A 13,920-nucleotide genomic window follows, 5' to 3' on the forward strand; every position below is an offset into this window, starting at 1 on the left:
GCGATACTAGCTAGGTTCACTTTTTCATTCGAAGGTTTCTTTGATGAATGGGACACCTTTCCAGATAGAATTATTTCGCAAAGCGTATTACCACTCCCTTATCTCAAACAGATTTATTGGCGTACTTCAATGCGCTGACATACCTCAGTGGACCTTGTTTCGATGGGCTAAATTATTATTTTTATACAGCAAACCTTTGCGTTCTACTCCGCGAAACCGTGTGGATTTTTCATGTTGCTGATCTTTCGCTCCGGATCTTGAATAAGTTGAAAATTAGTATCTCGACAATAGAAGAGAAATATTTGGCATGCACCAACTGAAATATTGTACTAGGTACTCAGACTGATTTTCGCCAGATAAAGATATCTGATTAAGCACAAAGTGTCCCTAAAGTAATAATATAACAACAGATTGATCACTGTTATTATGCACGGCCCATTCATAATAGACAGACAAAATGCGGTCTTACTCTCCCAAATAGACAACAAATAACAACACAGGCCTGATTTAGACTTCCACTGAAGAATTGGCGTACTTGTCAGTTCTTACTACCGTCAGCGTATGTCGCCATTATTTCGAACAGCGAGAAACCCTTTTCGGGTGGCAAAGTCAACTTCATTAACCAACGGTCAATAAAAGAAAATGAGATCCACAATGCTCAGGACAACCGTTATTTACTTTTGTTCTCCTTCCTTCAATCGTCCTTTGCACCCCATCCAGATGCCGCGCGCTTTATCGAATCGCTCGGTATGACAAATCTGCACCTATAGGTCTGGCAAGAGCAACTATAGTTTCCGAATACCGGTCGATGCCCTGTAACAAGGCAAAAGTACTCGCATAGGTACATAAGTTCCTATAAATATAGTTCAAAAAGAAGGCCTTTTTTTATAACTCGTTGCTAGAACATTTGCGGGGCCAGAATATTATTTATCTAAACGGACGGCATTATCGCAAGCCGAGATTAAAGAAATTAGAAAAATAGGCCCGTAACTAAAGCACGTATTGCAGTTCAGCTGTACGTTATGTGAAAATACGAATCAGAATTTTGAGAGATATAAGATCTCTATAAGAACGTCTACAACAAGGCATCGTATCTATTGGAAGTCTACAACATTATTGTGATGGGTTTAAAGTAAACTCGTCCAACATTTTACATATTCTAATAAAACAAACTCACCACGAAGTAGCGTTCGGGAGTGTTGTCGGGAGTGTTCGGTATTGGCCAAGTGTAACGTAAATGAAGTTCAACGGAGGAAACCACTAGTTGTTTGATGATATTATTACTGTTTTATGTCTTTCACAACACCTAAAAGTAACCAACATTGCCGATTAGGGAAACTGGTGCTGTTAGCGTACTGACAAACTGGATGCGCGGTCTACAATATAAACGTGTTGAACTAGTAAAAGTGCCCATTATTCCACCTTCCACCCTAGACTGCCGCTACACAGTCTTTTTTATACCAAAGAAACGTGCGCGTTAACTAAAGAAGACACTGAATAAACTTCTGGTAATGAATTTCGATAAGAAATATGCCTATTGATAGGAACTGTTTTAAACAGGACCTCCATAGGTGAAGTTCCGTCACGGTTAAGCGTTTCAATAAATCGATAGAAATCTAACGTATATGTAAAGCAGGATGTCTCGGTTGATAGCATCGATATTTCAACCTGACGCACCCAAAACATACCCGTTGCCTATTATACGGTTATTTTTGTGAATAGAGAGCGTTGTGTTTATGAAATTTACCGTTATTCGAATGAGTAAAGCTAAAGACATCGGAATACGATATATATACGTATGGGTTTCGCATCTGTATGTGTATACAGTAATAAATACCTCCTAATTTGGACGCGGGTAGAGCTAAAAAGCTCCTACCCACTATATATAAAAAGAATAAAATTATATTAGAAAATAACAATGTAAATATATAAATATTTGACAATATTTAGTGTTTTGGATTACGTCTGTTGTGCCAATATCATAAAGAAAAAAAGTGTTATGTACGTATAAATATCACTAATAAACCTGGAGAATCTTAGTTGATGAGTCCTCAACGCTAACCATAAATAGTGTATACTTGAGCCTTCACTGATCGCAAGTATGACTTACCTGCTTTAAGGTTGTTTTTCTTACGTGATCAAAAACTAATTTACTACAAAGAAAAAGTAGGAAGTTTCAGACATCTGCAAGTTTAAGCTTCTTCGCTACATTGGAGTCTAAAAAATCTATTTTCTCTCCGGATAATAAAGCTATTCTTATTATAATTGTGTTGACAATTTACACAGTTTAGGTGTATATGCTTCCATGTTGCAGAAAACCACGTCAAAGCCAGTGATTTAGAAACACGTTTGTCGTCACGTATAGAGACAGGCGAACAGATGATATACATCATTTTGTACAAATTAACCGATTGAATATACCATAGGACACATACGGCATAAGTACTTGTACATTTGTTGGTAGTGATTCTTTGAAAGCTATTATCCGCTGTATTCAAAATAAGCTAATAAGGGTAAACAAATAAAGAAAATACGTTTTCTTAAGCGTGTTCTATGTGACACGCGAAGACTAAGTAAATCTCTGAACGCGTATGTACCTCAAGAAAAAAAAGAAAAACTTGTATCCACACCGAAAGCGTTTAGTTTTCCGATAGGATATTTATTTCGTTGATAGAGAAAGTACACAAATGATATCTCTCAAGGGCAAGGGGGAGGGGCGACGGAATCCTCGTTTTACTCAATTGTAAATATAAGGGCATCAATTGTAGACCTCCTTTCGAAAATAATTCGATCTAAGTTTAATTGTTACTGCTCATACAATGTATATAAGCATCTGCGCGACGGCACCATTTGCAGATGACAAAATATATACTTGAAGAACTTCTATTTTGCATAATTTGACAATACATACGTAAAAGTGATACAAAGACAGGACAATGTGCAATATGTAGATTGGGCCAGGCCGAAGGCAGCGCATGGCTAAAAACCTATTAAAGTAGAACCCTAGGATAAAACAATGTTTTTGAATACACAACGAGTGTTAGCATTTACGGCTCAAAGATATAACTAATCCCTAGTCGTGATAAAACGGCATTTAGCGGTAGGTCCTTTAGACATACGATAAAATATTATTCAAGTCCATCTCATTTTTGTCATAAAGGAATAAAAAAGGGTTAGAATGAACCAGAGAAGCTATAATAAACTTGGTGTTCCTGGCTGGGCTGCATACTTTGACTTGCAATTATACATCTTCAAAGTAGCATTGGAAGACAGAGTTATTACTTAATGGAAACTATCAAGCGAACTCTCACAGTAAAATCCTTCTTTATTAAACTCTAGATAAACTGTCCGTTTCAACTATTACACAGCATCGCATATGGTTCAGAGGATTACTTGCCAGTCCGAGCATTTTTGGAGACATTTAAATTATTTCATAGAACAGGTAGAACCCAACACAATTCATATGCAAGACGTAATCTTGTACAGGAAAGTCTTCAGACACTTCAATAGGTGCGATCTGTGAGCCGCATTTCGACTATTCGGACCAACAAGAAACCATCGTTTGCCTACCAGATCCTTCTATTACGTGGATTAGTGTACGTGAAATTAGCTTGAACGTCATGGGCTCCGGTATCGAATCATGATCAGTTCAGGCTTCAACTGTTCAGGCTTTTAAGAACCAGAAATTTAGCCCAATAATTATGTTTATTTATATAGAGATGCGTTAACATAATGGGTGATGCAGCAGGCTATACGGCCGGCCAGCCATGACCCAGTGGTTTCCACCAGGTGTTACATAGCTGTTCGAACTCAGGTAATTGGCCTGCTAATACATTTGCGGGCACGACGGTATCCATAAGCCGAATCCTTGCAAGAGTCTAATATTGCTATGAATCATTATCGTAGCCGGCAGCGCCCAGCGAATGACAGTATCTGAAGGACATGCGGTCTTCTCTTTACTCATACCCTACCCTATCTATTCCCCAGGTTCAATTCCAGGATTTTTTTAGAAGCCTGAAATAGTTGTTTGCTTAAATCAAGTTGTTCTCCAACCGCCATCGCGAATAGATATCATTACCCCGTTGGCTTTTGTAATTGTTTAGATCTGCCTTTCTACCCCCGACGGTGGAAGTCGCAGTTCAGTTGCAAGACTGAGTTAGAGGATATGTACTCGTACATGAGACTAACACGATGTAAGCCTCGACCTCTGTGGTGCCGCAGCTATCCAGATGACAATGGGTCGAAGAAGATAGCACGGCAATCATCTATTGCTTCAATACCGTGCAGTCAGTCCAGCATAATAATAATAATAGCCCGTAATATCTATTTTACTGCCATCACAGGTGCACTGGCCTCCTGTGAAGCTGGCCCTTAACGCTTAAATTTTACTAGGATCGGTGTCGTTGGTCAAGCTTTCGCTGTAGCTGTTTTGATCCGATGATGAATTAGGGTGAGTTTGTTGTAGTTCTGAGGTAGAATCTGCGCTTCACTTCACTTCACTCGTAAATTACGTAGGATAGACTTCATGGATATAACTGGTAACATGCAGAGGCGAGTTCTGTATATGAGGCTGTCACGATCGCCCAGCCCAAGCCGATTTATCAACTGTGTCTCTAGCAACTGCAATGGAACGGTACTACGCGATGGCGGCGCGTTCTCGGCCAATTAACTGGAACAATTCTGACTCGATAATACCCCCTCAAAATGGACCAGCTCCACATGTAGGTTTAAGAGGTGGATGCCCGTATTAGCCTTAATTATCATATGAATCCCCATCAATTGACCTAGTATATTTTTGGTTTTTTTTTTTATAGTTGATTGCGATTGAAGTTTTGGTATTGGAGGAATAGATTGGAGGGCAGTTGCTTTCTTCATAGATCAAAACCTCATAGCTTGTAGAATGCAGCAGGTTGATTAGTAATACGTTTCATAGGTGACACCATTGCATCAGGTTGATGCGACCTCATAATCAATGATGAATTGCAACGTAAAGTAGCTAAGTTCAAAATTCTCAGATGCTGAGTTCACATCTACTTGCGATAAGCATTAATACTTCAGTTTTTTAAGGCCACACTAAGCTGTCTAAGCACCAAGGGTCTTGCTTGCTCCTTCACTGTGTTGATCTTAACGAGAACATACGTAACTAAGGATCCGAGGTTCCCATCTTCCGATCGAAACATTTTATCGTACCTCGACAATGTAGTCAAGGGCGATGCCGTTATTCAATTACTCGGCCCAGCTTTATTTCGTTCAGAAAACTCGTGACTCGAAAGTATATTTACCAATTATTCGCGTTCAATCTAAATTGGATAAAAATGGTAAATACAGGTGTTTTTTGCAATACATAATCGCAGTTGGGTTCTGTCGCTAGCCCTTGTGACTTCGAATCAGTATAATCGTTATTTTCATCTCATGGACAAAAGTTTACAACGATCACAGCTGTAGATGTTACCTTGATAAAGATATTCTATAAACGCTACAGAACCTATAGATTGCATATCTGATGACTACACTGCTGTATCTTCCCGTTTCATATTGACCATAATCATGGTATTGAAGATAAAATCGGTTCGATATCCATTATTTTGTCATGTCCGAAGTTGTCATTGTGTCCTTGGTAGAGCATATTGTTCCAGATAAAGAGCTTCTGGAATAATGAGCTAGCTAACAGGTAACTAGCTATATTCTAGCTAGCATATCTTTCATTGAGGGATGAATAACCACGAGTATTTTTGGAAAGCCAGACATCAGTGTCCAGAGCAGCTCGTAGATTTATTGTCGTAAGTTTATTTGGAACTTCTAGTTCTACATTCTAATTCGCTCCTATTTTCAACTTTTCTACGTACTATTGAGATGCATGTGATTTCCAAGCACGGAGAAACGATTCGCACGTTTCTTAGTCTAGCCAGGTACGTCAGACCCTGCTGGCTTTCCACCACGCGTGTTGTTGTTATTGATAACCTATGCTTTCTCGGGGTTGACGTCTAATCGTCGCCAAAGACGTGCGAAACCGTCGTTGCTTCGAATAGGACTGGCTGCTGCCGTCGTACCGCACGATTTTAACTGTTTTTACTGTTTTTTACCGCATGGATTAACTGTTAGATATCTAATCATAATGGGTCTAAAGAAGTCAGCCACGAGCAAAGCGAAAATAGGGTTATATTTCTAATTGTGACGAATGATAAAAGTTTCAAACATACGCGAGATTTTGCTATGCCAAGATTATGTTAGAAGAGGCAATGCTAGCGATTATGTTCTAAATATGTCTTTCGGGCGACCGCCGCAAGATTTCTTCATAACCGTAAAGCCAAATAAGAATTTTCGGTAGCTTTATTACAGCAATCAAGCATAAGCGTCAAAATTTTACATCGGCTAGATCCTCAATCATAGAGGACTTGGCTATATAGACCTTTTTTTCTCGAAAAATACTATCGGTAAATCCGCAAGGGCATTAGGTTGCATAAACAGGGTGACCTTGGTATGGATGCGTGTCGAGAAATCATCCTGTTATCGACCCTTTCCCAACATCAAAAAGCAAACCAGAAAACCCTTTCGAAATGAATTAAAACCAGCCTTTGTCGAACTCAATCAATTACATAGGCGATGTTTGAGCTTGGCCAGTCGTTTTGCAATAGCAATTTCAACTACGGGATGATCATCGTAAATGTTTAACCTAGTTAGAGTTATTTTGGCAGCTTTTCAACCTCGGTCTAGGACAAGTAATAGTAGTGGAAAATGTCGTTCTTACTTCTAAACTTAAAACTACTTTTTATATTTATTTATATATATATATATATATATATATATATGGATACTTTTGGTACTAAACGTATTTTTTGCTGTTATGTAATAATAATCGCTTTAAAGCAACAGAAAAGATGTGATTTCTTACGGACGGAAAGATTCTATTCGGAGATCGTTCGCGGATAATACGTGCCATAGGAAAAATAGGTTTGGCTTAATTCTGTCATGACACAAATGACCATATTGTCAAACAACGCGTATGTGAACCACCAAAGCATCATTTAACAATTTCAGTATAGTACAGATATACTCTTAAGTCTTATATCGTATTAAAATCATGCTTGATATAATGGATATTGTACTTTTATAGTAGTTATAGCTTTAGCTTATCTGAAACTGTTTGCGGGTTGAACTTCAGTGCTACGCACTATTAGCAAACGAAGCTAAGTGAGTATGTACATTTGCTACTGAGCTTTATGAAAGAATAATGAGTTTAAGACAAGTGGCAAGACTCAACGCCCAACGATTGAACTTCTACTTTCGAAGCTAGAGGGGCTTATAGTTTCTTTCAAACATCCGTAAAACAACGCGTGTAAGTAGGTCTCCAGCAAGATAACAGTTAGTTACTGGTGTAATCATTTCAGAACGAAAATTGAGAGCCATATTGGAGTGACCAGGACCTCAAACGTAAAAACGAATTACTATAATTACAGAAGCTCTCAAAACCTAACGTGTTTACTGTTCTTCCGGTTGACTCAGTATGAAATTTTTCGAAGTACGTGTTATACGGTAGCGAAAACTAAAGAACAGAAAAAAGATGCCTTGCAAAGCTGGTCTAGAACGATGAAAAACGTGTGATACACGCCCTGCAATAGATCTGTTTGAGGCACGATGCCGTTATAGAAGAAAGGTAAGTCGGTCTACGATAGGTCCACCAGAGAAGAATCGAGCGGTATCCACATAGAACATGGTATAACGGTGTAGGCCGAAGTAATATTCACGACGGCTTTCAAAAGCGAATTTTTCAATTTTGGTGAGTCTTCTGTGAGGGCCAACAACAACAACGGAAAGACACTAATACAGAAAAGCGGCATAAAGCGCAAATGACGTACATTCAGAAGAGGAAGTCGATGTGCCCGCATTTCTTGCAGCTCCCTTATTGTTGCATAGCAAGATCCCCCAATCATAGGAAGATGGAATCTCATTCATTTAATAGAAATTAATTGCACATGTCCTTAGTCTGTTTTTATGATATGCGACATCGATTCGAGTCTGTCTTTAAATAGTAGCCCTGTTTAACATTCACCTTATTGACGAGTTCCTTTGTTGGCTAACGCCGTCTCGCTTAGATGATGATTGATGAAGCTTAACGTTTACTTCACAGTAAAGTCACAGAGCCGTAAGAGCCTTTTAGTCCGTAGTCGTAAACAGAAACGAAATGTAGAATGAAACTATAAGTCAGAACGCCGTCCCAATGAAATAATTTCTTGTGGGAATAAGTCTACCAACTTTGAATAGTGCTCAAATAAAACAAGGTGCCTCTAGATTTATTCTTGCTGTAGCTTTTACTGAGGATTATGAAGGAAGGTCTATCGCAGGTATCTGATTAAGACTTACTGCGTTCTTTGTTGGGCAAAGGGCGTTGGTTCTACTATGCATAGACTTTGTTACCCTATAAATGCTAGCTACAGTATAGAAGTTTGATTGGTCCCCCACAACTTATATCTTTAAGTTCTAGTTACGCCACATATTTCACAGTCTGCACCTTTGAAGCTATATGTTGTTTCAAATGGTTCCGATGAAAGGAAATTAAATACCTGCAATATATTTTTATATTCGGCTCAAAATTTGGGCAAACCTTGGCGAACTCTTTATCGTATGAGTTCATCCCTCATTCTCAATACAGAAATAAAGTCAGTTATTTTCTTGAGTAAACCAGCAAACACGGCACGGTGAAAAACAACATGTCGTCGTCCAATCTACACGAAAAGCTAGCTATTTTCCGGTGTATTTACATTGTTATTATATCGGTATCAGTACAAATCTTAATATGAGAACGTCGATCCGTTCATTTGTGCTATCAAGATGATGTTTATAAAATTGCAAAGGGAACATTCGAAACAAACCCACAACCTTCGGCTTAGGACCTGAATCAAAGTTCTGATTGCAATGTATAGTGGTTGTATAGAATAAATACGACTGTCCAAATGATCCTTCTAGCACCTGTGCAAGAAGTGCATAAGAATATCCGTTGTTATTTAATTTTAACCTTAAAAACAACTCATAAGGATATGTCCAGATTTAGATATGCCATTCTGTGCCGAAGTGCAAAAAGTCAAAAATTGCAGCATATTTTGCCTAAGTACTAATAGCCGCCCCTACACAGCTCACATTTTTAATAGCATTTTAAACTAGAAACGAAATTGTCATTTTTCATTCAGCGGCAACCTAAAAATTTAAATCTTTGAGCTTAATGACAAATAGATGCTGCAGAGAGTAAGGCTTACCGTTCTGTCTAAAGGGAGGGCTGAACTCGCGCAGAAATAGGAACGTCCATATTTCAAGCTAGAACTAGCGGAATATTTCTCTGTAGAACGTGAAAGTTATCCCGAGTACGACTCAAGGTCAACAAGTGAAGACTGCAATGTCGAAATTTAGCCTCAGATGAAAGCAAAGTTATAGTGCGCTATGTCAAGGTCAATAAAAACAAGATGTTGTGGCAAAAAATAGAGTGACAATATACGCCCATCACTTCTAGCTAAAGGAGTCCAGAAAGAACCTTTCTATTTACGTGGACACAGCCATTGAGATGAGAGTATATTGATCCGAACTATTTCATATTGTGCACCTGTGACAGAAAACGGTATCGCTATAGTTTGCGAAGTAAGAAGGACGAACAAAAATATCAGTCAAAAGAAATCCGTGGATTCTTTCTGTTTGCCATGTCCGAGTTGTACCATCTCCAGGTTTAGCTAATGGTATGTAAAACGTGTTACTACAATTATAACCATAAAACCTGTATAAATAGAAGAAGTTATGCTGTTAGCCAACGTGAGAGAAGTTCTATACAAAAAATATCTTTACAGACAAGCGTTGATGTCGGAATATAAATTATATACGCGCGATCTGAGAACATAGGTCAATACATATGATAAAGCGAGGTAAACCTCGGTATTGTATTTCCCTTACATCTATCCAAATCGTATGCTGAGTCATTTTTCAATTTGAACTTACGCCGCAAAGGCAGCTGAACCGCGACGAGCTGGGTGGATGTAGTCAAGGTTACGGCAACGTTAGCTCATGTCAATTAAAGGGCCCACAGGTAGGGCCTTGGACGGCGTCCAGCTTCATAGACGCTCAGTTCACGCACACAAAAATGCCGCCAGACATCGGAGATCAAGAGCGAGGTTAGCGACGAGACGGGTTTTGTTGAAGGTAAGCAGCCTTTAGGCTGTACGACGAAAACCTTGGAAGTCGACATGAACAGCCCACAACGTCGCCATTGCAAGTTGCACCGGACATCTCTTGGCTGTAGACGAGGAGACGGAATCTGCGTCGGTGATTGCCACAACACGAAACGCATGGGACGCTTTGCACGTAGTCTGCACGAGAGGCGAACGAATTTTTTGTGCACGTCTTACATTGTTTAGCGGATTTTAGCAAGCCAACCATGTATATACGGTTATGTTTGTGATCGTACGTAGTTATATTCATAGACAGTATTTAGTTGAGCCATGTACGTGCGTATAACAGCGCAGTCAATTGGGCACTTTTCTGACGTTAGCATGGGGCAAACCTAAAACGACGGAGGTGTCTAATTTTAAATAGTTGTCGGCAATAGCCGCTAACGTGAGATTTTACATATCTAAGTCTGTGATAATTTTATGTTGTTTTTGACGAATGCTATATTGTTCGAAATTATATTCTGCTAACATGTATTAGTTTGAAAAGAAAGTTCCCGCGCTTCTCAAAAATTTTCCTCCTTTTTCAGCTCTCCTTTCTTGCTACATGGTATGGAAGCGCTCTTCCTACTCTATTGACTGGCGGTAATGGGTTGCGAGGGCAAATCTCTCTCGCAACTCGAAAGAGTTCCTTAGATCTAAATGCTCCAGGCGACAAAAAAATGCGTTTTCTATAGTATGAATTTCGTCGAGGCTAAAATGCTGCCGAAACAACCAGGGGCATTTGCTTGGTTTACGGTAAAGATGCTACTAGTGACAGGACAGTCTAGGAATGGTTTGCTAAGTTCGAGAACGTTGGTTAAGACCTAGAGGTGCCCCTTTCTTTGGCCAACCGTCTGAATTTGATGCCGGCCACCTAAGGGTACTTCTGAAGTAAAATGGCTGACAAATAACTTGGAAAATGGATAAAAATGATAAACTGCAATTAACTAATAAATTACACGTCAATATCACCCGGGAGTCGGCGGCTTTAGGAAAGAACCCAAAACCCAGAAACAACCAGATCTCTCTATCCAAAAGAAAGTAGTGTAGTGGTACCGCTGGGGCCTGATTCACTGAAAATTTCATTCTACGAACCAGACAGTTAATCGGCATGTTTACTGCGTTTGGTTCCGTTAAGTCAGCTAACCTATTTAAGAGAAACAAGGTTAGGTGACCCTGCTCCATGATAACGCGAGGCCACACATCATAAACTTCGCCAGGACAGCCCTTTTGTATTTCGAATGAAGTATTTCGTTGTATACTTAATATTCCTTCGAAGTTGCGCTAATAGATTTCTATTTTCATTAACCCTGGTAGGTGAAATTAGGAACCGTGCACCGAACGGTGCGGCCTTAGAACCTGACTGAGTCGATTATTCAACATTAAAAGGAATGAATAATTTGCTGATAGATTGCAGAAAGTCGTGAACAGTGACGGGCAATATAATAACTTGTAAAAATGTGATTGTTTCTATTCAGTAAGTTAAAAAACGCTTTGTTTTCAACCAAATGCATTATACGTTTTAGGTTTTTTTGAATCAAGTTTAGGTTCTCTTTTAACGGTCAGTGTGTATTTCTAAGTTATTAACTGTTCGCAATGATAGTCTATTAGGACAATTATTGGCCCATTGGTTGGATTTTCGAATATAAAAGTTTACGCTATAAAGCGTCAGCCGGAATTCGACCGTAGATAACGTTTTGTGGAAACGTTAATGAACGGTCCAGTTCTGTTGGTGTGAAGTAGTTAAAATTAATGAGAGTTACATTTGTACGGATAAGGCAGACATTTACGGTGACCGGGAAGCCCAGGCGTTTTGTCTGTTATTCATTTACGTCAATCATGTTGTTAAAAAATCAATAGTTTTTAGTTGTATAAAACCTTTATAATAGAAGTTTTTGTGAGACGAACCTTAGTACAGCTAACGTTGCCGCAGATTCAAGGTGTAGTGCAGTCCAAATTGTATATCCGACGGCGAATTATATCTTTCATCATCAAGTTTCTCAGGAGTGACCATCACTTATAACAGGGTTCTTGTGCGTACTCATGCCGAGCAGCAAGCTCATGGTCATGGCCACATTTACCTTATAATTGCATATACGTGAATACCATACATATGTATTATAGGCTTATCTAGTCACACATAACAAGGTCGCAACGCCTGTTTGTTTCCAACCAGCTGCGGAACTATATTTTGTCAAGATGGCGTGCCTGTGAGAAATGTTTTTTTTTTTTTTTCTTTTTTACAGTTCGGCACAATCGCAGCGTATGATGTCTACAAAAAATTCTCTCGATCTATATAATTCAATAATTTTTGAAAAAATATCCATAACTATCGTTACAGTTAGTATTACGCCCAATAACCATCAGTAATTACATAAATACTATATAGAGAGTATCTATATACATTTACTACTTTTACTTGACTTCGCTTTGTCCTGATCCTTCTAACCTTGCCGCAGCAAAAAAAGCCGAAAGTTGTCCTGGACAGCCCGTTAACAGCCTATGATTTTTATCGATACTTCGTATTCGATACGTTATTGCGAGACCTGTATCGACGGGATAGCTGCTCCTCTCAAAAACAGATTGAACATTACTAATACACTGAATAGGATTAATCCTTTCTTCTATATATTCTATATAAACGGTACTGGTAAGTGCGTGGCCAGACTTGTAAACCTCTGTTTGTTTGTAAAGTTAGCGAACTCTTAAACACAATATCAGGGTGTGCGAGCCTCAAGCCCTTTTTCCTACTGGACGATGTTTGTATTTTTGTAGAGCTTAACAGAGATCCATCGTATAATGTTGAAAATCTTTTTCTTTTCATAAAGTGAGTTCAGTAGTTTTCAAAGAAATGTCAATAGAAATACATGCACCACTCAGTCGCCCTATAACACTATTCAGCCATCAGAATCAACCGGCTATAGCAGCTCCATACCTGTTTGAGCTAGCTTTTTTTCTTATTATCTTGATCGTGCCGTACCAAGTAAGTCCAACGCTGGCCTTCCTAGTCCACACGATGTATGTGCGCTTTGCGTGAGGGTAATTACCTTCTCTCTTCACTGCGGTATCTTTAATTCTACACTTTGGGGCAACCTTTTCGACCCTATTTCTACGGAAAACAGGGTCAGTGCCGCGACTGCATCAAACCGAACCAACACTCACCTTCACAGTCGCAGGACACTTTCAGTCAGGCACTGGCGAGCCTAAGGAGAAGACCGACGATAAAATTTCATAGAGTTATTGATCTTTGAAGCAGTACATTTTTTGAAATAAAGAACTTTATTCCTTAAAAAACCTGTAAAACTAAATGCTCCTGTCGATATTAACTAAGTAACTAATTAATTGTCTTTAACGTACGCTGCGTATACATATATGCGCTTTGACAGTATCCATCTAACGATCATACATCTAGGAAGTGTCCTATAGCCTGCACCCTATTTTGTCACGTGAATTTGCTGTGATCTAGGTACTTGGGACGTTCCTTACTAGTTTAAGAGTAGTTTGTTCTGTTTCTTTAAACTGAGCCATCTAAGACACTCTTGCAATAGGGACTCGCGTGCATAAGGGTAGTAAAGGGCAGCTAAATTTTCCAGCACGGGATTCGATGTACTAAGAGTTTGACCTGCTTAACTAGGTTGGTTCAAGACGTACTTGAATTGATTTACTGAAAAATATTGTCCTCAATTGATCTCTTATTACCCTTAAATACCTGATCGTATTTTTTGTTAACAGC

General features: G+C 39.1%; 1 long non-coding RNA gene across 1 annotated transcript; it reads right to left on the reverse strand.

Moving 5' to 3' along the window:
- Positions 1-85: 85 nt before the first annotated feature.
- On the reverse strand, positions 86-13,368 carry LOC147756618 (uncharacterized). Its single transcript, XR_015323706.1, has 6 exons — positions 13,123-13,368; positions 12,096-12,750; positions 9,979-10,346; positions 9,252-9,383; positions 1,178-1,306; positions 86-813 (listed from the first exon to the last, which is right to left on the reverse strand). It is a non-coding gene; the product is annotated as an uncharacterized LOC147756618 (long non-coding RNA).
- Positions 13,369-13,920: the final 552 nt, after the last annotated feature.

The sequence above is a fragment of the Varroa destructor genome, unplaced genomic scaffold (genome assembly GCF_002443255.2).
Source record: "Varroa destructor unplaced genomic scaffold, Vdes_3.0 BEIS01000003.1, whole genome shotgun sequence".
In the NCBI taxonomy this organism is placed as follows: domain Eukaryota; kingdom Metazoa; phylum Arthropoda; class Arachnida; order Mesostigmata; family Varroidae; genus Varroa; species Varroa destructor.